General features: G+C 41.8%; 1 protein-coding gene across 5 annotated transcripts in view; it reads right to left on the bottom strand.

The window, feature by feature from the left end:
* PRLR (prolactin receptor) overlaps positions 1-26,341 on the bottom strand; it is a 123,146-nt gene that overhangs the window by 59,857 nt on the left and 36,948 nt on the right. For 3 of the 5 annotated variants that reach the window (XM_040579212.1, XM_040579215.1, XM_040579208.1), the window contains exon 2: positions 8,670-8,760. The gene's annotated coding sequence lies outside the window, so the exon portion shown is untranslated. Of the gene's footprint in view, positions 1-8,669; positions 8,761-9,458; positions 9,637-17,736; positions 17,910-26,341 lie in introns of all 5 variants that reach the window. The other 2 variants (XM_040579209.1, XM_040579210.1) reach the window with 2 other exon arrangements.

Raw genomic sequence — 26,341 nt, 5'->3', positions numbered from 1 at the left:
ATTCTGATTTTATTCTCGTTACAGAAATATCACGTGTTTTAACTGTAGTGAAAATTTAATATTAATCACCTACACACGCACACTGCTAAGAATGACTCAAGCACAACCTTTTTATTCTACCATCATAATCTAGGTTTGGCTGACTTGCAGGATACTGGAACAGAATGTTGATCTGGAAACAATCTTACTGAACTCAGGACAGCAGACAGCATGAAAGAAGAATTACATCAGCAATATTCTGTAAGACTAGGTCAAGACCGCTGATGGACAGCCACACAGTTATTTACTAAGTGATGACAGCAGGATTTAAAAACTGTTCTTGTTTAATGCCAGCCAAATACAGTTTTAATACGTTAAAGCAGAATAAATATAAGAAAATCTTCAATAGCATTAAGTCAGCGGAGAGCTCTGATCACCCAAAGACATTTCAAAAGACCAAGTATATTATTCCAATTTACTTAAGAGAATAATTCCACTCTGAGGACAAGTTGTCCTGGTTTCAGCTGGGATGGAGTTAATGATCTTCTTAGCAGGCAGTAAGATGTTGTGTTTTGGCTTTGATGTGAGACACTTCAGTTTCTCAGGTATTGTTAGAGAAAAGGCTGGAGGAGTACAAGGCATTGGGAGGGGACACAGCCAGATCAGCTGGCCCAAACTAGCCAAAGAGGTATCCCATACCATGGAATGGCATGCTTGCTGTATATATACTTGAGGGGTTGGCTGGGGTGGGCAGATCATTGCTCGGGGACTGGCTGGGCATCGGTCGTGCATGGTGAGCAGTTGTGTTGTGCACCAAGTGCTCCTCTCTTTCTTTCCCTCTGGATTTTATTCTTTCCCTCCCTCTTTTCATTATAATGGTTATTGTCATAATTGTTATTATTGTTCTTTCATTTTTATTCTATTTCAATTATTAAATTTTTCTTATCTCAACCCTTGAGTTTTACATTCCTTTCCAACTCTCCTCCGCATCCCTCTGAGTGAGGGGGGAGCGAGCAAGCGGCTGCGTGGTGCTTAATTACCAGCCAGAGTTAAACCACAACACAAGTACAATCTTCTTGCAAGGCCAGAACATTTTAAACGTAAGCTGTTTGTAAACAGGATTTTTCTTTAAATGTCATAATGAATTATTTGTCATTCATTAACCATGTCATTGTCCTGGATATGCTAATTGAGTAAAGGATAGAACCAGAAATTACTAGAGATACATATTTTCTTGTTTTATACGTATGATTTTTTAAAGGCTTAATGAGCTTGAATTAGAACTACAGTCCCATATGAACTGCTATAAATTTTGTTGTGTTTTTAATGTCTGTTTAACTAATATGTAAAAGGGAAGACCAGGATCCTATAGCCTAGCTTTCTCATTCATTGCTAATACAAAGCAGAGCACAAGACTTGTTACTATGAATGCATAGTGTAGCTCACCTATGGGAATTTTCCATTTATTGTGTGTGAAAGGACATACCATAAATGATGCTATGGCCCCTGTTCATTGGATAAATCCAACTGTAAGAAAGTGTCTATCCTTCTCCAACACACCATCTTGTTTCTGGAGAAAGCTATGGTGTTTACAGTTAGTGCCCTATTTGATTCTCTATCTACACTATGGAGAACATAAAAATCAGATACTGTAGGCACTGGAAGATACAAAGCTTTGCACACTCACTCCCAGCCCCAATCATAACATCTATTACCTCACTGTTGTTCTAGCTCTGAGCTAATGTGTGTTTTTATAAAGCTGCCACAGCTCTAAGCACACTCCTACCTTCCTCCTGGCCAAGGGTTTGGTTGCTTGGGCTCAGGATCAGCTTCAATAATGGTGCAAGTGCAAGTGCAAGTGCAAGTGTCTGCCTTTGAAGACGGGTCTTCCAGAGAAAGCTCTGCTGAGAAGCCTCAGTGAGTGCTCAACCCCATTTTGTACTGCAGTGGCTTTTAAGGTGAGGGCTTCATGCTTGGCCCCCACCTGAACTACACTGCAGCTGTGTTGCAGTCATGCCTGTGCCGGGCCAGGCACCCCACTGATCTGGATGCTGACCCTGAACGTTGAACTTGAGCTCCTGGCCTGATGCCTGAGCCATCCCATCTCTGCGGACTTGTCTGGCCACCTGGGATCATGGCAGAACCTGGCTACCATCACCAGGCTTAATCAGGCACTGCAGGGATAAGCTCTTGCACATATTATGAAAACACAGACTTTTGTCTCTACCTAGTTTATTGCTAGGCAGCATACCATGTGTCTGAGACTGCAGCTGGTACATTTTGACAATATGGCTGAGTGCATCAATGAAGCGGGGAGGTCTCACTCTTCTCACCTTCCTTGCTTCTGGACATGTGCTCCCACTTCCCCATGTGCCAGCTGAGCTCCAAACTGACAAACAACTACTTTGGACCAAAAACTTCTGTCAGGTTAGAGAGTTAAATCAGTCTCATAAGAGGTCCAGTGAGCACCAACGATGGTGCAAAGGAAGTAGTGCTCACTGGTAGGTAGGAATAAGAGCAGAGGGAGGAGTGGGTGAGCAAGACCTCCACTTTTACAGAAGCGTTTGCTAGTTTAACTGAGCTGCAGCATCAAACCCAGTCCTAAAAAGTTATAGCCAGCTGCATGACCCATCTCTGTACAATCAAATTGTGCTATGCTACATTTCCTTAGGTTCATGAAGAGTATGCACAAATGCACGTGTTCTCACCAGGCTTTCTAGTGAAATCCTGCATAATTTCTCCATATTTTATCAATATTCCTGGCTAAGTGAGGAGGTCCCAGAAGACGGGAGGTCAGCCAACATGACACCCATCTAAAAGAGGGTAGGAAGGAGGATTCAGGGAACTACAGGCCTGCCAGCCTGACCTCGGTGCCAGGGACACAGTTATGGAGCAGATCATCCTGGGTGCCATCCCGTGGCACGTGCAGGACAACCAGGGGATCAGGCCCAGCCATCATGGGGTTATGAAAGGCAGATGGACCTGATCTCCTTCTACAAGATGATGACCCACCAAGTGGGTGAGGGAAAGGCTGTGGATGTTGTCTACCTGGATGTTAGTAAAGCCCTTGACACCATCTCCCACAGCATTCTCCTGGAGACACCGGCTGCTCGTGGCTTGGGTGGGTGTGCTCTGTGCTGGGTTAAGAGCCAGCTGAGTCCGGAGCGTGGTGGGGAATGGAGTTACATCCAGCTGGTGGCCAGGGCCCAGTGTTGGGGCCAGTCCTGTTTCATATCTTTACCAGCGATCTGGGTGAGGGGACCAATTCCCCCTCAGTACGTTCGCAGGTGACCCCCAGCTGGGGGGAGCGTTGATCTGCGGGGGGGCAGGAGGCTCTGCAGGGGGGTCTGGGCAGGCTGGAGCGATGGGCCCAGGCCAGTTGTGTGAGGTTCAACCAGGCTCAGTGCCGGGTCCTGCCCATGGGTCACACCAGCCCCCGCAGCGCTGCGGGCTGGGGGCAGGGGGCTGGGAACCGCCTGGGGGGAAAGGGCCTGGGGGGGGCTGGTGGGCAGCCGGCTGGGCATGAGCCCCCCGTGTGCCCAGGTGGCCAAGGAGGCCAGCAGCATCCTGGCTGGTGCCGGGAACAGCGTGGCCAGCAGGGCCAGGGCAGTGCTGTCCCCCTGCCCTGGGCACTGGCGAGGCCGCCCCTCGACTCCTGTGTTCAGGTTGGGCCCCTCACTGCCAGGGGGACGCAGAGGGGCTGCAGCGTGTCCAGAGACGGGCAGGGGGCTGGTGCCGGGGCTGGGGCACAAGGCTGGTGGGGAGCGGCTGGGGGAACTGGGGGGGGTCAGCCTGGAGAGGAGGAGGCTCGGGGGCACCTTGTGGCTCCCTGCAGCTGCCTGACAGGAGGGTGTAGGCAGGGGGGTCGGTCTCTTCTCCCAGGTGACAAGTGACAGGGCAAGAGGAGACGGTCTCAGTCTGTGCCGGGGAGGTTTAGATTGGGTATTAGGGAAAATTTCTCCACTGAAAGGGTGGTGAAGCATTGGGACAGGCTGTCCAGGGTTGTACTTGAGTCACCGTCCCTGGAAGGATTTAAAAAAAGTGTGTAGATGTGGTGCTTAGGGATATGGTTTAGTGGTGGACTTGGCAGTTTTGGGTTAACAGTTGGACTTGATGATCTCAGAGGTCTTTTCCAATGTAAATCAACTCTGTGATTCTATGATTAAACATGCTGGTAGTTTTGGTAGTTTAGAAAGAAAAACAAAGTCTGCACATGGAAGCAAATTAAAACAAAAAAGACCAATGCCCTACTTCCCATCAGGAGGCAATGTCCAGCCACCTCCTGGGATGTAGGCCCTCAGTATGCTTAGAGGTTGCTCCAGAAGACAAATGCCTTAATAATTACTGCTCCCTGCTCTCTTCCTTAGCTTTTACTGCTGAGCAGACATAATATAGTATGGAATATCCCTTTGGTCATCTTGGTTCAGCTCTTCAGACTGTGTCCCCTCCCAAATTCTTGCCCACCCACCGCCTACTGGCCTTTGGAGGAGGGATGTTGGAGAGACAGCCTTGATGCTGTACAAGCACTGCTCAGCAGTAGCCAAAACACTGGTGTGTTACCAACATCTTTCTAGCTACAAGGGTTGCTATACCCTCGTAACTAGACCAAATACACTCACCCAACCCAACCCTCCCTGAACTTGCCAATGTCAAAATGCACTCTGCAGAACACAGACAAGCTGCTTGACCCACCAAACTACAGGATCTCACTACATTTTGATGATTAATGCTTATACAATTTTCTTTAGTGAAGAAAATTATTACACAAGGGCTCCAAGAGGTCCGTGGGAAGTACAGAAACACCAGAAGTGTTTATTTAATTACCAGTCCCGCTTGAGTGCACATTGCAGATTTCGACAGTGTTTGACACAGCCAGGAATATTACTGGATGCCTGATTAAAAAAATTGGGTAAGAAACTAAGAGAACAATATGAAAATATCTTCATTGTACAGAGCTGGGTGACAGAAACAAATACAGCACTTCTTCATAGTCCTCTATTTAGTTTGGTGGTTAAGCACGCACGTTTCCTCAGCAAAGCTCCCAAAAACCTTTAGCAGAGGTTATACACATGGAAGAAAAGCAATAGTGCATAGAAAGAAAAGTGCAAATTCAGGGCAATTGCTCTGCTTACCAATGTAGCAACTTGCAACAATCTAAGCAGGAGGTCAACAAAACAGGGCTTTATAAACTCAGTAACAGTTACCACCAACATGGGCAACAGTGACTTTGAAGAGGCATCTGAAAGGTGGGATTATACCCCTTGGTCTTTTCCCTCTCCTGCCATTTTTTCCCAAGGACTTCCCTTCACTTGCACACATCAGGAAGGACAGTCAGGAAAGCAGTGGGAACACTGGCCAGACCTGTCCTGCAGGTGCTGCCCAGCCATTGTAACATCGGTGTTTGAGGGGATCACAGCCTGCCCTTAAGTGCCATAAAGCACATCCTTCCCACCACAGGCAGCACCTTAACTTCACAAAGGCTAATTAAGCTTTCACATTCATCACCGATATGTCAAAAGCTCAAGAGTGAGAAAATCTTAATACCCCTGCATACACAAACCAGCTGACAACTGCCCAGAGCTGCAATGAAAATATGTGCTGCAGGCAATGAAAATAATGGCTGAACCACACAATTCCAAAAAGCTAACATTAGTGCCGTGGTCCAGTCTCAAAAAATCATTTTTGAATTAAGCTAGATCTGTAATATGTCAGGGATCTGTCATCCACATACTTCTCTACAGATCCACCCTCACAAGAGCCAACAGCCTGGAGCACAGGCTGGAAGAAACCACCAGATTCAGACAAGCCACCTGCTATTATGAATAACCATATTGCATAAGCCTGTTAATGAATTAATCAAGATACATTTTAAAAGTAGCTACTTCTTTGGCTCTGACTTTTTTTATTGGGCGGTGATCCAGCCTTTAATTGCTTTAATGGGAAAGAATCATCTTCCCATTTCCAGCTAAAGTTGGTTCTCTATTTTAGATCTACTTGTTCTTGTGGCCCAGATAGTTCAGAGTTTTGCGTTTTCTTCTCCTCTCTGTCCTTAGTGTTACAGTGTCCCATTGGCATTCTTCCTCTATGGTACAATATGTTAAGGAGGGATTCAATATCCCCTTTCAGACAGCAGACAAGTTGAATGGGGCTTTGATGTCCCTGCCTGTGGTAGGGGATGTTGAAAATTGGTGATCTTTAAAAGGTCCCTTCCCACCCAAATGATTCTGATTTGAAGATTTTATTCCTTCTCAGACTTTTTGCTAGGGTAAAGATTATTTTTGAGGTATCTTCTTGTAAGAAAGGCTACTAGAATAGTAAGAATAGAATCTTTCTTTGCATCTGCTCCAATTTTATGTTTCTTGAATATGAATGAGTAGAACTTCACAACTTATTTTGATGTGTTAACTAGAACTTTGCCCAACATCATTAACACTCCCCTAATTCTGCTGGAAATAATTCAGCTAAGACAGGCCAAAGCTTCTAGGTTTTTACTTGCCAATGCAATTTTCCTGTGTTTCCAAATAATGAGCTTCTGGCTGAAACAGTAATTTTTGTTACTAGTCTATTATCAGTCCTTGCATTCCATTCCATTAGATTTGCATTTTGTACTACTGAATTTCATCCTGTTTACACTACTGTAGTTCCCAAGGTCACGTAGTTCTTCCTGTATAGCACTTTGATATCGGGAGTGCGCTTTGCATAACCGGGAAATTTAATCAACGTATCTCTAGCTTTTGTGTCCAAGTAATCAAAACAAGTATTAAAGATTCAATTCCAACACTCACCCTGCGGAATTTCAAAGCTAACCCTCTTCTACACAAGAGCTTTCCTTTCATTGCTAGAGTTATTATCTACTGAGGTACAGCCCTACAAATCCTTTTCTAAATCCCACTTTTCAATCCTATAGTTTCCTATTTGTCAACAAAAGGTGTGCTTTACTGAAGTTAGATGAGATGTACTGCACTTCTACATATACAGGTATCAGACTAGTATAGCTCAAACTACTTCAGCATTTCATTCTACTCTCCTCTATTTCTGTATTTGTCTTTACCTTAAAAGAACTGTTCTAAAGCTCTGCATGTTTTCTAAATTACTCTGACCAGTGTATAGCTGTCTGGATCTTTGTCTCCCAACCTCCCCTTTAATATAGATTCTATGTGCACAACATTCTTGAGTCATCTCGTACTATTGGAGAATGAACAGACTTTATAATTACATGTTTTGCTTTCTTACACCGCCTCCACACAGCTATGTGATGGAGGTTCCCCATTCCTCAACATTAGCAGACCACTTGGGAACTCAACAAATCATTTGCAAAAGAAATCTTGTGTGAAACTTGAAAAACAAAAGTATCAAGTGATTTATAACTGTACAAATGAATGCTGGAGAAATGTTAAACATCTACTGAAATCTGTATGAGTCTATGAAATGAAGAACAATGTTGAAACCGGCCGCTGATTGTTGCTGTGTGTTACCAATTTGAGGCACTGTTCTCAGATCCGTAGGCAGTACATTCTGTATTAGCAGCCTGGCTTTCTGTCGCTGCACCCTTGGTTTTGTGGTTCTCAGATCTTAAAAATTATATTCTGGTCTTGTCTTACAAAGATTGGCTTTAGCCCAGATGCTTGTCAGTTCACCATTTCAGCTGCTTTAAAAATGTTCTGCAATTTTAAAAGCAAATGTGGGTTTTTTGGTTTTTTTTTTGGTTTTTTAACTGAAATACCTCATTTCTCACACACATAGTTTCAAGTTACAAACTCAGGATTGTTTCTTCTATTCAGGGACTAAGATTCTCAGAAAAACCATAAAGTTATACATATTCACATCAAAATGAAAATGCCAAGCAAACACACACAGGTCTTTTGAGAACAAACTATTGTAAAAAAAAACTAACATTTTTTGGGTTTTTTTCCTTGTTGATACTGATTTTTAAAGAAATACAAAGTTTTCAGATGGCCTTTCAGTGTTTGCTTGTCCAACTTCATCCCATAAACCTCAGAAAAGTACTTGAAAAGAAATTACTCACATAGATGTTGCACTAAGTCTAGCTGAAAGAAAAAAAATATAGCGAAAGAACAGTCCTAGTTCAAAGCAACAGAGTGTTTCATTCTATTAAATGAAATTGACTTGAAATTATTCTTTTTAAGTGGACTCGATCCTAAATCTGCTTCTTAACAAAGTCTGAAGTGTTTTTGCCAGTGTTTCCTCTGAAGTCTTTACTTTCTACTCTGTGTCTCTTTTCCTTAAACACAAAACCTAGTGGGTATTTACTAACATAGCAGTTGCTTATTCCAATACTTAAAACTGTGGGGCATGTATATTATTTAATTTTAAACACTAATGTTCTATGTAAAACTCAAATTAAAAGATTAAATACATTTTTGGTAATAACAGGACACAGAAATATTCTATAGCTCTAAACTAATAGGAATTTTACATCAGCAGTATTTTGTCCATGGCTTAAGTTTCTAATGGGGTACTCGCAGAAGGGCTCTGTCTCAGAACTCCACATACCCTACTTCTTATTACTTAATTCCCAAGTTATTTGCAGACACAGAATTCAAGGAAAAATCGGAACATCTAGCACCATTTCCACATCTGAGGCTAATACATTCCAGCCGTTTAACCAAATAATTTGAGATAACATATATCATCCAGAAAAAAGGGCAGACATAACAGTGTGACATTACCAAGCTCAGTTCTCAGGCAGCCTCCACTGATTTCAGAAACCTTCTCTGACGCCAGATCTCCTGGTTGAAGTGCAGTGTTGTGGTTTTTCCCCTGTCAATTGACAAAAAATATGTTGTGTTGATTTTTAGCTTACGCCTTGCTTCTTCCTTATGGATATCTGCCACAAAGGTCTTACTTGGACATTATCTCTGGTAACTTATCTTGGGGAGAGAATCATGCTACTGAAAGGGTACTGTTAACTTTCAATTTTAAGTTTTCTGGTTATAGTTTCTGGTGATCTGTTCCTATTGCTTTAACACCCAGATGAAAAGGCTTTTAGTCTTCTCTTTATACAGGTACTTAAAGATTAAGTCATCTGCTCTTTCTGAATAACCAGACCGAGACCCTGAATCTCCTCACATTAAGACAGCAACTTCAGCTCCCCCACAAGTACTGCAGATCTCTGCACACCCTTCTATTTCTTCAGCCTTCATAAAATATAGGAACATACTGAATACATGACAATGCGTCTTGTAATAGTGTGCAGAGACACTGCAAACAAAATTACCCTGTCATGGAAGCAAGCTTGTTCAGATCTCATGTTAGCCTACAGCATAAAACTGACAGTACCCAAGTTGCTCATCCTCTCTGAAGCCTCAGTAGTTCTCAGAATTGGTGACACAGTCTCCACTCTGTAAAAATTACCTTCATTACTCACTACTTGCTATCTACTGTTTTGTACCTATCTTTAACGCACTGTATGAATGGCTCTGAGCCAACGTGTGACCAAAACTTCCATATATGATTACCTTCTTCTCATCTTTGTTGGCCACTTTACTTTGGAGTGATTTCATTATTTCTTTCGTCATCAAGAATTAATCATGCAGAAGTGAATACAGCATTGCTCTGTCCTCTAAAGAATCACTGCTGGAGAATTAGCATGTATTTTAATCCATTTTTGAAGCACAAACTGTGTTAAACATAACTCTGGAGAGAAAAATAAGATGCTTTTCAAAGAAAGTATATTTTCCTTAACATTACATCATCAATGTAACTCAGACCTTCAAGAACCCTTACAAAGAAATCTTGCTTTGGGGTTTAAAGTGGTCCCTACAGCTCAAGAAAAGCTTTAGGATTCTTTCCCATTTTGGATTTCCTGTGGTTAACAAGATCAAATTCAGAACCAACTGATGTAATCTAAATTTCAGCTATCCTGTGTTAGATCCTGTGATCCGTTCTGATCAAGCAAAGCCTGAATCAGCCAAAAAAAAATCTGGCTTGTCTGTGTTCTTACACTGAACTGAACAGAACTACATCTACACCTAATGCCTCTGCCTGCTAGATCATGTCTATTTTCCGTGGGAGCTAAGATTAGAGGATATAATTATCATACAGAAATATCAATGTATATTTGAAACAAAGAAAAACACTAAAGAACATGGACAAGATGAAACTGTACTAGTACTGGACCCTTTGAAAAAGCTTTTGAAAAGCCCTTTGTCTATTAAAAAATCTGAAATATATCTACATTCAGAAGAAAAGCAGTGTTTTCCTGTGAAAATAATTTGTGGAAAATTGTAAGACCAAACAGAAATCTTCAGGATAGAATTATTTCTCATTTTGTTTTTCTAAAGAACTAGAACTAAGATCAACCCTCAGAACTGGCCTTTAAGAGTCACCATGAAATATTTTTTAAAGAAAATGTAGTTGTTTAAATGTACATGCTTCTGACCAGATTTATCCTTGTTGACTTCTGGTCAGTTGTATCAGGATCAGGCTGTTTTTAAGTTTTAGAGATCAGATGAAGATTATATAAGCTAGAAAGCAGAAAGCATACCTGTAAATAAGTATTAGCTCAGTATGTCACCAGGAGATCTCTATGTTCAGCTTTATTGGACTTTTGAACAAACTGCAATTTCTGTGCACCTGCAATTTTTGTTTTTTGATTTACTGTATCATGTACCTTGCCTGTGGAATTCTCCAAAAAGTCTTTGCTTGACTGTAAAATTAACAGAGACTTGCCTATATTTTTAACTTCAGCAGTCTATTTTAGGCAGCAAAGAAGACAGCTTCAGTGCAAGTCATGTCACCTGACTTCAGTTTATGTTTTACATGGTGTCAGATCTGCTTTGTAAAACACTCCAGAACATTTGCATTAAGAGACTCTCTAAAGAAAAATATGACCAACTTCTCGAAGCAAATCTCTTCGGCACAGCTGGGGACCAAGTCAATTGGAAACAAAAGGTGGACAGGGGCATGCATACCATGTGGAATGCTGTGCTTGGCAGGCCAGCAAGCTGCAGTGACATGCACATGTTGCTGCTTTGCATTGTTTTCACATCCCAGGTGCTGGGAAATGCTCACGCAGCCTTAGCTAAGAACTAATGCTTAAGCTCCTCTGCAGCTTAGCAGGATTGTGCTGCCTGATTAACAACCTCATTCTGCAGACAAGGATGCCTGAACCTGAGTTTCAGGGCAGATAAAAAATTAGCCTCCCACCAAGCTAAATGTGAGAGGTTCCCTGTGCGGAAAACCAAGGAGACAGGAGGCACTTTTTAATCGACCAGTGCTACATCAAACCTGACTAAACTGTTTTTAGCACGGCACTGATTCACAAAAAAGTTTTTTGCTTCAGCTTAACCCTCACTAGTGCCTACACTAGCAGGCTGTGAACTGGATTAGTAAAGAAAAGCAAATAAATTTAACTCTATTAGAATTATGTAGCTGAAATGAAAAACAAATAAATGGTAACAAACTCATTAATTCATTGATTTAAACTCTATAATTTTTCCCATGAAGCAGTTTATGTGGGAGGTAATGAGCTGCCAGTCATCAGTCATTGGACACTGCTCAACATACAAGAGGCTGATTGAACAATATTTCATTCTGGCAGCACAACAGGATTGACATTATTAGTTAGGAAAGAGACTGAATATTTTGAGCAAAGGAGAGGCAATCATTCTAGTTTTACCAGTCTGAAGTTATTCTCATAAAGCTGACTATAATATTAGCTTTTCCTTATATGGATTAGAACAGAGGAAAATACTTAAAGCAAAACTAAATCAGGGCATAAACATGCAGTTACTCCAGCTTTAAAACAGAAAAAGGGGGATCAGCATGGCTAATGGACATCTACTATCTTCTAAAGAAATTTCTGTGTATATAGAGATTGTTAGAACAACCTCCAACCTACTTACAAATTACAGATGTCAACCTATGAAAAAAAAAGTTCACATTTTGTAGTGCAGGATAATTTTCTTCTAGTCTTTTTTCATAATTCTATAGCTGTTAAGTCCACTAATATAGTACAGTTTTATAACTTGAACTAACTTCAGCAGTCCTGCCCAATAAAATCCAGATATTCCCACCTTCACTGTAGCATCATTTCCAGTACCCACCTGAACCTGCAACGAATCAGTTCAAGGAACTAAAACCAATCACTCTTCTTTCTGTAGAGCTATTTTTTTGTTATCTTAGCCCTTTGAACAATGCAGATGAATATCAAAGAACAAAGGAGGAGGTGGAGATGGTTTAAAGTCTTATTCAATCACATTTAAACCCAATCTGTTTAAAGTACTCTTGCTTCAAGTGAACACTAAGAATAATCCATGTAGAGTTTTGACTCAAGCATTCGGATGCAGCTAGAAGTTAACATAAAGGTGACAGTGTAAAAGCCAATGAAAAACTAATTTTTGACTGATTACCACCTAAGGATTATTAAAATATGTCTAACTGTTCTCTGTAGCCATTAAGGCTGGCCCTACATAGTCACTGACCTGTTGAACCTTGTAAGCAGTCTGTTAACAGCAGTTAGCTGAAAATCAAAACACAAGAATGGAAATACAGTAAAGGCATTTTTCAGGTACTCATGAGTATCACTTATTACCTGCAACAAGTTTCCCTCATGCCTGCCTGAATGAAGACAGCTCACGCTACAAATCCTAGCTCAGCTGTAATAATATGCCCAGACTTTTGTGGAGCTACTAGGCAAGTCATAGAAAGAGTCCATCACACAACTGAAGAAGAGCTTCCAAGCCTAGGTGACCTGTGGCTCAACCACCTGTCTCCGGAACCACAGAAAAGAGCCACACACACTCCTGTGAACTGGAAAAAGTTACTTATTTGTGGGAACCGAGGAGAGGTTTTCCTGAGAGGGTTAAAATCAGCTAAATACACAAACAGCAACTTTTCTCAAGTATGTTTGTTACAACTATGTAGCAGTAAGATCTCCATCCATGCACTGGGGTAGCATGATCAAAGTCTGAGAAGTGAAAAATTTGGGAACATGATGTTGGTCCTTAAGCTGTGGCTATCAGTCTTCCCATAGTCAGAAAAAGAAAGCTTTAAGGTCTGGTGGAAACAATGGTAATGGGGTGTGTGGGGGCACAAAGTCCTACAAACTCGGTGAAAATTATCTCCTATTTAAGGAATCTAGTCTGTACACTAGACTGTATCTACCTGACTTTGGATACGTAGTACATATAAAGTTGTGATTTCTTGTATAAATAAATCTGAAATTTCAGGTTTGTGTCAAGAACTGCCTGTTATCAGCGGTCAGAATGAAGGTGGCAGTTCCCCAGCTAACACAGTTAACAGTCTTCAGCTCAGACACATTTACCTCAGTAAGTTCATCCCTAATTTACGCTACTGTGAAATCATATTTGGGTTTCCTTTGTCTGAAACACAGAATTGAGGGTCTGTCTACCTGTCAGTATCAGTGCCATCCACAATCAAACTAGTTCTGAGTCAATTAGCTTGAGCATTTAATTAGTATCACTGCATTAATGTAACCCTCCACAAGGGCTACAATATTCTGCTTTTTAGTATTGCATAATGTAGAAAATTCCTCTTACAGTTTTAGTAAATTAAAGACTCTTTTCCACATTTTCTTCCAAAAACTGATGTGTAACATTACTGTGTGCTATAAATAGCTTCCCACTTCCATCTGCTGCCTGAAATGTCTTCTCTAAACTGCTTCAGTTTGTACAGTATTTGTTTTGTAGTTCTTCAGGATAAAGCATTTGTTAGATTTGTCATAGCGTATCATCTCTTCTAGACTACAGCTGCCACGAAATACTGGGCAGTGGCACGTACATGCTATACTGTTAATACAAATACATTGTTACTAGTTCAAAACAATCCAAAACAGTACTTAAGAAAAAAACCATTTTAACGAAGACATTACACAACAGATTGGACATCATTGATTTAGGGAGTATTCCACTTTATCAAAGGGCTGACCCACGTGGCCATGTTAGTATCTGCTACACTTTTTACGGTGGTGTGGCCATTGGTGAGTAGCGAAAAGCAGTAAGAAATCCAAGAGCCCTGGTTCAGCAGCACACGGTGTCATTAATCATCTGAGCTGAGTAACTCTTGCTCAGCGCTCTGGGAGACAGCAAATACTAAAGGCCCCAACAAATATGAGTAACAATCTTGACTTACATTTGGTTTGTGACTATAATGACAAAAACATATGAAAATGATAAACTAGAGTTTATCATTGCTGGTTTCTATTACAGATCATTTAAATCAAACCACAATTTTTACCTATACCAGTCACTGTCACAGTTTCCAATAAAGTTCAAATTAGCCAAGAAAATTTGAACGATGCTGGGTAATTCTGAAACATGGTTGTGTTGTGCTTGCAGGGCAAGGTTTTGGTGGCGGGGGGGGGGGCACAGGGGCGGCCTCTGTGAGAAGCTTCCAGAAGCTGCCCCCGTGCCCGGCGCAGCCCGTGCCAGCGGCTCCGAGCCGGGCCCGGTGCTGGGCAAGGCCGAGCCCGTCGGTGCCGGTGGCAGCCGCAGGGATCGTGTATTTCAGACCGTGTATTTAAGTGCGACCGAGCCCAGCAGCCCCGCGGCCCCCGGGCCGGGGCAGGGGGAGGCCGGGGGGCTCCAGGCGCCGCAGCAGCGGCTCCCCCAGCCCGCGGGGCGGCCCCCGGCGGGGCGGGCCGTGCCCCCAGCCCGCGGAGCCCCCGGGGGAGCAGCTCCCCCCCCGCAGCCCGGGCAGGGCCCCCCCCGGGGCAGGGGGTGCCCGCAGGGGGGCCGTGACCCGCGGGCGGCGGCGCTGGAGCAGCTCCGGGCAGGGCCCGCGGCCCCGCGGGGAGAGGAGCCCGGGCCGGGCCGGGCTGGGGCAGGGCCGGTGCCCCCGCGGGGGGCCGGGCCGGGCCGGGCTGGGCCCGAGGGGCTGCGCCCGCGGGGGGCCGGGCCGGGCCGGGCCGGGCAGGGGGCGAGGGGGCAGGAGCGGCGGACACGAGGTGTGAACTGACCGCAGCCCCCGGTCCCCATCCCCCGGCACCACGAGGGGTGAGGAGGGAGAGAATTCAGGAGGGAAGTTGAACCTGGGAAGGGATGGATGGGGAGGAGGTTTTTTTAGATTTGTTCTTGTTTCTCATTGTCCTCCTCTGGTGTTAATAGGCAATAAATTAGTTTTTCCCAAAGCAAGTTGGTTTTGCCTGTGACGGTAATTCCTGAGTGGTCTGCCTGTTGTTACCTTGACCCAGGAGCCTTTTGTCCTTACCTTCTCATCTCCGTCCAGCTGAGGCAGTGACCAGTGACGGAGCGGCTCGGTGGGCACCTGGCAGCCAGCCAGGGTCAGCTCACCACATCATCGACAGCACAGTGACTCACAGTTTTACCGTTAGGTTCCAACACAACATGCTGATTAGATATCATTATCACTATAGTTTCGATAATGACTACAGTCTCTAGCCTTGGATTGCTCGGCTGTGCACTGTACAAATACAAAACTATGGTTCCTGTTTCAAAGAATGAGAAATCTAATAATTTAATGCATAAAAGTTTCTCAATAAATCATAGATTAGAAGAGGTCTCAGGAGGTCATCTAGACCATCTAAATGCCCCAAGGAGGAACTAACTGCCAAATACATTCCTGAAATTTTCTTAATCTGTTCTTAAAAATTTCCAATCAGGGGAATTTTACAATCTCCATAGGCAATTTAGGCTACTGGTTTATTATCTTCATTATTAAAATGTTCTTAATATCTGATCTGTATCTTCCCTGCTGCAACTTGATGCAAGTACTTCTTTCGCAGTCTAAAAGCAACAAAACAGCAGACTACCCCTCTCTGCAGTGCTAAGCAACACTACTTTGAAATCACCCTTGTCTTCTCTTATTCAGCTTTATCAGTCTTGATTCATTTTTTCATATGCCACACTCTCCAGAGCTCTAAGTCTTCTTGTTACTCTCCTGCAGACTTTCTGTCTATCTTCCGTGAAGAACCTTGCCTCAGAATGACGAAGTATTTTAGTTGTGGCCTTGAAAATACTGAAGGGAATAAAAGAATCGCTTTGCACACCTCAAACCAGACTTTTGTTGATAGATCCTGGCAGAGTATTGACTTCTGGCACAGCAGGATGACATTAGTGACTCCTGTTCCTCTTGCACATCATTACAACATTTATACAAAATACCTTCTTGAATCCTTGTTACCTCTTTCATGTATTTGTGCAGTTGAGTATCTGTGTTTAAGAGCAGCACCCTGCTCTTGTTTCTACTAACATTTTTTTTTCATCAGAAACAGTACAGCGACATACCAAAATAACTGCTTTCTCTTCCTTTTCTCCGGTAAACTGCAAGTCCCTCTCCTTTCACTGTTGTCTAGTAAATACACTTGGTATAACATTATCCACATCACTAATGAAACGCTAATTAGTTGCTGTACCAAGGAGTTAATCTTGTGCACCTGGTTCCAATCTGTCCTTTTACTGACAGTGACTCACTGATAACCACTTGTAAGTGGTTCTCCAAGGACCTGTACATCCAGCACAGGAGTTTCATCTCGTCTGCTAGCTTTCTAGTTTCTAGGTTTCTAGCTACTTCATGAAAATTTCATGAAACTGTATTGAAAGTCTAACCACAGTGCAAATGTATGACATCACTGCTGATCTTCTGTCCTCAAGACATGTTGGCCTCCTTTAGAAGGAAACCAGAGTGTTTTGAGAAGACTTCCTTTTCAGTGGGAGCCTGTGTTGCTCCTACTTATCTCCATGTTCTCTCATATATTAACTTCAGTGTCTTCCAGCAGTTCGTAATCAATCGGACCACACATGGAGGGTACAAGTGTCTCTGTTTTAATTGCCTAAAAATGGATAATTCAGGGAAAGCTGTGTGGTGATCATAAAAGCTGTTCTTCACTCTCCTGCCCCTAAATAATTTTAATTATTAAATTTAAAAATTTAAAAATAATTTTTAAAAGTTAAATTTAAGTTTTGTTATAAATTTTTCCTTCTTGTGCCTAAGCTGATCTAACAGTTAAAAAATCTTCACACAAGAGAAGTGCAGAGGTACTAATTGCGAACAGACCACAGAAACTGCTGAATGGGTATTCTGCTGCCTGAAAGAAAAGATCTTGTCCCCCTTTCCCCCGTCCTCTTTTAGGTTCTGGGAAGAGTCAGGACAGTGTCACACAAGGTAAGACAGGGCACGCTTGCCCTCTCCTACTGCCAGTCCAACCCCTTGTGACCACGTGTGACCCCTCTGCCCCACAAACCCTCTCCATTTTCCCATCATGTCTCCGGCTTGTCGCCCCTAACTAGGTCAGGCCTCCCCAAATGGCATCATTGCACCCATGTGAGGCCACCATTTTGATGCAGCTGTAAGCCACGTGTTATCAATGCTTTCTGGGACCGCTATAAAGATACACAGAAAGGAGTGTATAAATATGTATAATGCATACATACACAAAATGAACTTATATTTGAAAAAGTTTACATATAAAATATCACTCAGTAGGAGGTACAGAAATTAAGAAAGTTTAAATATGAATAGAAAAAAATTAAATAAGAAGAAAATACAGTTATGGGACCAGCAGTTAACAAGGCTACTGAAAAAACCACCAGATCAACACACAGTATTACTTGGGCAGCCTTCGTGCTGTGCTACAAGATATGGGCAACATGGCCTAGTAATCAACTTTACAGGAACATGTGGAAGGGCATAAGGAAAAGTTCCCAATGGGTTTTCCCCAAAAGCCCACATCCATTGGATAAATGACAGCTGAGCTGCCATTTCTGAAACACAACTGAGTTGTGCAGTGTGACGAGGGCAGGGGACTGTACTTACCAAAAGGCCTCTCTAATGTGAATGGCTCTCCTGAGTATGATGCAGCATTAAACACATCTCCTGTTAGGACAGATGAACTCCTGAAGGCAACTTCTAGATCACCCACACCTTACGTAGCAGATTGTGCCTTACAAACTCAGAATGAGATGTCTCCTAATGTAACATCCAGCAAGCTGAAAGTAGATGCCAATGAGTAATTCATCAGACTCACTCTTGTCTTCAACAATTTTGCAGCATAGATCCAGCATGGTTGTTCAGACCTACACAACCTTTCCCATTCAAGTCCAGGGGAGGGGGTGGGCTGGCAGGTAGCAAACTGAGTTCTAGCTGAAAGCAAAGGCATTTCAAGGCACAAGACAAGGAACAAGGTTTTCTTGATGCTTGTCTGCATTTGGGCCACTTCAAATGAATCCAGTTTGGGTTTGGTAGTTATTCTAGTCAGCCATAAACAAAAATCAGCCTCGTTAAAATGTATCTCCTTTTCTAGTAGTAGAATGGGCAGTCTTCCTCTGGAGTTCTTGTTTCTTTTGGACTGTTCAGTAGGGTTTGTTATTCTTTTATTTCTTGTTGTGGCTGGAATGCAGCCTGGCACTAGCCATCCTTTTTCTTTTAATGGTTTGAGGAAGGCTGTCCCTTCGGGGCTGTGATGTGTCTCTCAATAACCCTGGAGACCTCCTCCTTTCCCAGCGTTTGCAACTTGGCCACAACAGCCTGGAAGACACATCTGATCACATCTTTGGCCCTGTTTTCAGCCATGGTTTTAATGTGTTGCATAATAATTCTGAAACTTGTTTAGAAAAATGATACAGCTTTTGAAAAAGAGGCTATAGAATATACCTTCTACTCCACTTGGGCTCTTCAATAATTTATGTACAAAGAAGGGTCCTTTTAATTCTTTTACTACTCCTTTTACTATTTTATTCTTTACTACATGATGGTGTGCTTTCTTAAAATTCCAGAACCTTCCAGGGCAGCAGATGCAACTCCACAACTTTCTTTCCACTGTGAAATAAGATGCACTTATTTTACTTTGTATTTATTTCAGTGCTGCCTGTGTCAATATTAGATTGGCTCACTGGCACATTATGCAGCTTGTGTTGTGCTGCTGTAATAATCTCACTGCTGTTACCATTTGTGAGAACAGAGCATGATTATGTGACCAATAAATGTCCAACCAGCTGGTGCTCAGCAAGATTTTGTGTAGAGGTAGATCAAGATAAACCTTCCACACATGTCAGCTGAAAAGAGAAACTTGTCACTGGCACTCCCAGGAGAAGTTTCAAAAAAAATTGCTAGCTTCCCAGCTGTACAAAAAGTACAAGAATTTTCAAACGTTTTACACTTTGCTTTCCTAATTGCAGGACTGAGGACCAGGTCAACAGGTAGAGATCTGTTATCGGAATGAAGCGTTTACATATTCCAGCAATATGCATATAGATGGATAAAGGACTTGCTGCAAAGAATAATGCCATGTCTTACCCAGCAGCACTATTAATATTATTCCAGCTGTCTGGGTATTGTACTTCTGCAATCCCCACCTCCCACTGGCCTGACAGCTCTCAGGGGCTTGGAATAGCTGTTTGCTAAAGTTCAAATTGTTGAAATAAAGTTCAAATGCACAACACATTGTTTTTGTGGGGAAATGCTGGTGTAAGCATTGTTGGGGAGCATGATGTAAAAGCTGCAGTTTACCATTCTTTTTCTCCCACTCTGGCTCCAACTGCTAAACATCATAGAATTGAGAGGCTTTTAACCAGCTGTTAAATGTCTAGGGCCAGCAACACCACTTTACAAACAGCTGTTTCTTCCTTCCTTGCCTTTTTACTGCTAGAAACTTTTCAGTTTTGCAGATTCTGTCCTCAACAGTGTTAACTTCTTAAAGCTCATCGGAATAAAACATCACCTTGATATCCTGGTACCTATAGCCAATTAATCAGCACACGGGTATCCAATTCTTTTTCAGTTTCATCTACTGCCTGTGAACCTCTGCTCATAACTGTTGTCAAATCTTTCTTTTGTTCTAGACATCCTCACATGGTCTTTTTTTCTGAGTAGAAGCATATTTACTCTAATTTTGCACCAATTCACAGACATGATTTTCCTTGCAGAGCTGGGAGGTTTCCCATCCACAGGTCTGACTCTGACAGTGCTGTGGAAGGTGTGGTTGTAGCTCTTTATAATAAACTCCAGTAACACACTGAGGCAACAAATGGTAACTGTGCTGCAAGACATACCCACATCTTGGTTTCTAGCATCCTGTTAAAACAGTCCATCACAGAAGCCTCTACTTCATTCTTAGTAACAAAGCAGTGAAAATTATTTTAGTTTAACAGCTTGTCTAAAGGCTCGTTTAAAAGCACCAGTAATGTTTTCAAAAAGTGCTATAAAATCTTTGTCAACATAAAGATAAGGGAAAGGACAACCCCTGACATGCAGGATAATCACTGTCATGGTATTACAAGTAGCTGTTGTCACACTGAGATGCAGGCAAAAGTTGCCTCCCACCCTGCCCAACAAACTTTTGTTTCCAAAATCCCAGGCCAACCATCTTCTCTCCAACACACACGGTCTTTTTAGGAAAACCCTTTGGGGTGTAGCTGTCCCTACACACATGTTCCTGCAAAGCTGGGGGATTTTTTGTTCTGGCTTTCTCCTTTAGTGATGCAATGTTACGTTTACTTTTTAGCACAGGACAAAGTCTGCCCCAGCAATACTGTTTGGTGATCTGGGTGGTTTGAAGGTGGGGTGAAGGGGGCCTCTTGGTCAGATTCAGGGGTCTCGTCTGTTCTTTTGATGAGCCGGGGCAGGGCGATGGCCTCTTGGTTACCTTCACAGGCTCAGCCCTTTGCACAACACATATTCACATTTCTCCATGTCCCCGCACTCCCTCTGACACACTCCCACACCCTTCAGCTGTACTTTCCTTTTATTTAATTCTCTTTCTGTTTACCTACAATTTTGACCTAACTTTATTATCTCTTACTAACATTTTTATACATGCACTTTATAAATATAGTCCTTATATATTTATAAAGGAGTGTAACTATGTATAAACACACATTGATACACTTTGTACACTCTCACATGGATCTTTATATACACACACACGTATTTATGTATGTATGTATGTATGTGTATATATATGTACATACGAGTGCCTTTGACACACTTCTGGGGTAATGAAAAAGACAGAGTTTCAGATGTCAACAATTACAGGGGGTTCTGAGATCACATGGGGTATGGCCATGAGCATGACAAAATTGTGACTCTCATGGACAAAGAGATGACTTCCTGGGCCTGAGGGATCTGATACACTTCTGAGCTAAGGGGGTCATATGGCTGGAAAAGGGGCAAGGGCTTCTGGGGACGATGGTTAGACTTTCTGAGGGGCAGGTCTTCCAGCAGAAGTTGGGGGAATGGGGCCTGAACCATCTTGTATCAAAGTTAATGACGATTCCCTCAGTTGTAGCCTTTCTTCACCCTTTCCTCATCTATTTGAATTACAATAGAGGTCTATGCTGCTACCACTTAAACAAGGAATGCAGCGAGGTATTTGACATACAATAATCTAGGGAGCAGTATATAATAGCAATTAGAGAGAGGATTTACAAATGAATAGTATTTTAACACGTATCAGGAATTATTACAGGCAGTTTGGGTTGATACGGCATTGCTTAGGCTAAAGAGGATATATGATGACTAGGGTATAGTGATGACACAAGACACAGGAGGTTGGACTTCTGGAGGGATTCAAAGAAATATCATGAATGCCAAACAGCCAACAAACCATTTTTTATCTTCCTTATATTAAGATAAAATAGTATGATTGTAACCAATTACCTTATATATACAAAGATACTTCATGTTATTACTTAAAACAAAGGGGCCACATGAGGATCTTACCTTCAGATGCCCAGACTTTGTCATTGAACCTGGTAGTTTAGTTAGACTTGGTAGTTTAGTTAAAACTTTCATCTTAACAGGTAATTTCTCCATCAATTAAAACTAATCTTTACTCTTAATTTAAAGCATGTACCTTTCTTTTTTTTTTTTTATTTTTAGGTATTTTTGCTATTTTTACTCTGTATTCACACCTACCTTTCGTATCACCATAGCACGACTGCCCTATCACAACTGAATGATGTAGTTCTTTATTTCCTCTTTGCATTCACAATTAAGTAAAATTAATCTTATAAAGGAAAAGCCTACTCTCTTTGGATTGGCTTCCTTGAACTTTCATGGTGTCCCAGTTATAGTTTAGGGGTGAAGAAGCAGCAACAGCAGCAACAGCAGCAATCCAGTTTTTGACCAAGCTGTGAGTGGATTTAGATTTGGCTACAAGTCAACTTTGCTTTTCTTTTGTTTCCACCAAGGAAGCAAAGTCACACCACATGAAAGCACCCAAAATGTGCTATTCATCAAATAGATTATTCTGTCCTAAATCACAAAACCTCCATTTTTGTATCATGATTGCTTCTCCTGATTGTTCATGCTCCGCTTAGAGGTCTGAAGTTTTCAGAAATTATCGGTGTCAAGTCTTATGAACCAATACATGCTCACAGGGAACGTTCACCAGGAGCAGAAACATGGCAATTTAAAAGTACTGCTAATACGGAATGACTTCACCCCGAGGGAATAATGAATGTGTTGACAGATTTCCCACTCAGAAACTCTGATTACCTCAGGTTGTCAGGTGGTTGAAAATCAGGAGATGAGAAAATTCCGCAAGACAAGGAAAACAAATGATATCAGATGTAACAAATGTGCTGAATGAGATCTTTTCAGAGATTATTAACTGTAAAGCTAAAGGGATCATAATGATAATCTAAACTATATACAAAGGGGATAGGACTCACCTAAGTGCAACCCTAAACAGCAGAGATCTTTCAGAAAACGTTTTTAGTATTTATTCTTAAACTTACATTCTTTCACATTTTTAATTCAGCAACCTAGAGTGGGGTAGGTAAAAGAAACAAAAATAACACGGAATGCCTTTGGCACTAGCAGTTTCTTAGAAATATAAAACAATCCCCTAGCTACTTTTTGGGGCATTATGTCAGGCTGCCCTAAGACCTCAGGTTGCTTAGTTGGTCATATGCTGCTGCAAGGTGTGGGTGAGTATGTGGCAGAGGAAAGTTCACCTGGCAGTGCCACGGCTGTGCTGGGCAGAGAGATGCTGCAGGCAGGAGAACAGCAGTTCCTGTGCTGGTTGGTTCCTGCTGCCCCACAGAGTGTCTGCAGAGTTCATCCAGCGGCACCAGAGCACCTCATGCACACTCCACAGGTACAACAAGTGGACACAGGAGTGTATGTATTCAAGAAGCTTCTAAGTACTATTCTGAAATGCTCACATGTTGCAAATACTTCTGGAATACTCTGTCCCTCCCAATGCCCATGACACAAGATGAGAAACCTGGACTATGGAAACAAGTGCTTTGAGATTTACACTTGTCTGAATCTTTGCAAATTTAGATTTTTTTCTCAGTATTTCTTATCATGTTTTTCAGTGAAATATGGAAAAATATTAATGATAAAGAAGCTGGCAAAAACGAATCTGCAGTCCTGCAGTGGATTTTCAAATTCTGAACTACTGCAGATCTCAGCTTGAACTGTTCCGTGGCAGTGAGCAGCTATGCTTGTGTTTACTATAATTTAAGATAGAACTGATTAATTTGTCTCCCAGTTTGTCTCCCTTCCCTGTTCTAGTCACTTCAATGTATATCCTAATAAATGCTCATAATAAACTGAGTTGAATGCTTGAATTGGATGGAAAAAAAGGGATATCTTTTTTTTTAGGGAAAAGTAAACTTATTGTATGCTTCCCCAGATTCAACCTCAAGATACATCTTTCAGATGAATCACTGTAGTTACAAGTAGACTCCTCAGTCATGCAGTCAGAAACTGATACAAATTTCCTTATAGTTGGGTGCTTCTGGATTTTTCATTTTAAGAATTCTGATCCAAACTCTTCTGAATCTTCAACTGAAACATCCTACATAGTTTATTTTGAAATAAAAATTATACAAAACCTTTGTAAGGTCACCAGCTATCCTGTAACTCGAAACACAAGACTTTTTTACCGCAAGAGAAATTTCCAAAAGAACATAGAACATATAGAAAACATCAGTAACACTGCAGAATTCTACCAAGCATAGGTGGCTTCTGGGCATATGAAGTACTTGCTATACACTATGAACTTAAGAAAACTTCTGTTGATCAGCTGTAGAAAACTGCCATGCAATTTGACTGAACTCAAAGCACATTAACAGTTTGTAATTCCTAAACCAAATATGTAGGGTGTGATATCCTAAGTAAGATGAGGACTAGATGATTTTCATGTTTATCAATATTCACACCTGAAGAAACAGGAGAAAGATTTTGATGGTGGTTGCAACAGCTGCAAGTCTCATAAAGTCCTTTTGTATTCCTTCTTACTCACAACAGACAAGCAACAATTTGAAAAGTAGTCACAAGATACTCAGAATAAAGTTTGTACTAGTCCAGACCATACAAAAATTGATAGTAAATCTTCAAAAAGAAAAAGCAGAGATTTAATTTACGCTGAGTGAAATTTTCGGTTTGAACTTTTATTTAGACACACAAGTTAGAGTGAGCTGAAACATTTAATGAAGTGTTTCAGAAGAGAAAGAAAACCTAAACAATGTCATCACAGATTTTTATGAAGAAAGCTTTTACATTTTTGATGCTTTTGTAATTAACTTTATTTTTTTTCTAAATAAACTGCTCCACAGTGATAACTTGGGGTGGGGGGGAGGACTGAAGAATAGGTACAGCTACAGCTGACCTATCAGTAAAAGATATTAAAATGGGATGAGCCGGTTCTTTAAAAGGGCTAAGATCATCCTCAAATGAGCTAAATTCAGCCTAGTTGACCATGCAGCGGGAGTAAGTACAGAGTCATGTGACAGGGGATATTTAACTCAGGGCCAAGCTAAGGGGAAACGTGATAGCAGAGGTAACCAAGAATGGAGACCAAACCAGGGAATGAAGGTGTCCCCTGAAAAATATAGGGGACCAGTCAGGAAAAGGCACTGGGAAAGTCATTGTGAGTGAAGTTATTAGAGCATTAGATCAGTCCTGTTAATTAGTACAACCAAGGACGTATGGTACAGGCTGAATTGCCCTTTGATCTTACCCTGTGAAGTCCTAGAGCCTCCCTGAGAGGCAGCTCTACTGGAGGAATAAATAGCAACCAGTGGTGCTGAAGCTGAATCCAGGGAAAACGAAGGTTTTCAGGGTGGAGTAGATGTTTGAAAGAAGGCAAGCACTTGGGACAGAAACCTAACACAATTCTGCCTGAAGGATAAAAATTGTATTGATGTTTATGTATGTACACACAGGTACATAAATATATAGAAAACAATTATAAGTTTGGAAATTTGAGTATCTGGAACTGCTGGAATATTAGTTTCAAACAAGACAAAACCGAGAGGTAGTAGGAACAAAGGATTTCTGTTGTTTCATGAGTCTGTAATTAACCTGCATCTAATTCAGTGAAGAATACAATCCTGGGAGAGCAGAAGTTTGGACTGAAATCCTGATGCAGCTGAAGGAAGTGGCTGAACTCCATTTGCTTCACTGCAGTAAGGAATGTGTAGAAGTCAAATTGCCACAATCTAAGTGAAGGCCAGAGCTTTTGAAAGCCACCTTTGCTCCCAAGTACCTGGTTTCTGATAGCAGAGCTTCATTTGCAACAGGTGTTAATTCAGCTGGAACCAAGCAAACCTGACACATTTAGAAAAGCTGTTTAGCTGGGCAACAAAAAACTAGATGACAATCCAATGGAAATAGCTTAAAAAACATACAAAGCTCTTCTTAAACATAAACATGAACATTATGAGACCCAAACTATCCTTCTGAGCTCAGTCCACTGGAAAATGTTGCCTGTCAAAGCACCACATCTTTCACAGGAAAATTTAGTGGGGCAGAGTTCAGTTTTAACAGCACAAAAAATGCTACAGTTACCTATCAGGTTTTGCTCCTCATTGCCTTTACACTAACTGCATTTATCTAGATTTTGTTTTCCTTCAAGATCTGCAAGCTCCATGCCAAATAAGGGTCCTGTTAATCTTTGTGTCAGGCTTTATCTAGGGTGGACTTCATCACAGAAAACCAATATGTGCACTCACACTGCAGACCTTGTTCTATAGATACTTTCGGTGCCACGAAAAATGCATATGGTAAACGGCTGCATTCATCATGCAGACAGTCAAGCATGACTTGTTGCTTAAACTTGCTCACTGCCTGGGCAACGCACCTCCCTGCCTTGGTAGTGCCGAGTTCAGCTCAGTAATTGCAAGCTAACTCTGAGAAGAAGCGAAGGCTGCTAGCTGCAGCACAGCGTTTCTGCAGCAGGAAGCTTATGCTGGCTAAGACAGAGAATCCGTACGCTGCCTTGCAGGCTGCTGCGCTCCCTAGAGGGAACTCGTAGCAAAGGAAGCTGCATTCATTAACAGATTATTAATGAATTCCCAGGTGACTGCTGGAATAGTGAAAATATTACAGGTGGTGATGGTACAGCGTTTCAGCAGAATGCAGGGAAAATTGGCTAAAAAGATGCTCTCAGGATCAAGTCACACCGTTT

Source organism: Falco naumanni, chromosome Z, assembly GCF_017639655.2.
Source record: "Falco naumanni isolate bFalNau1 chromosome Z, bFalNau1.pat, whole genome shotgun sequence".
NCBI lineage: Eukaryota > Metazoa > Chordata > Aves > Falconiformes > Falconidae > Falco > Falco naumanni.
This window is presented reverse-complemented; position numbering and strand designations above follow the sequence as displayed.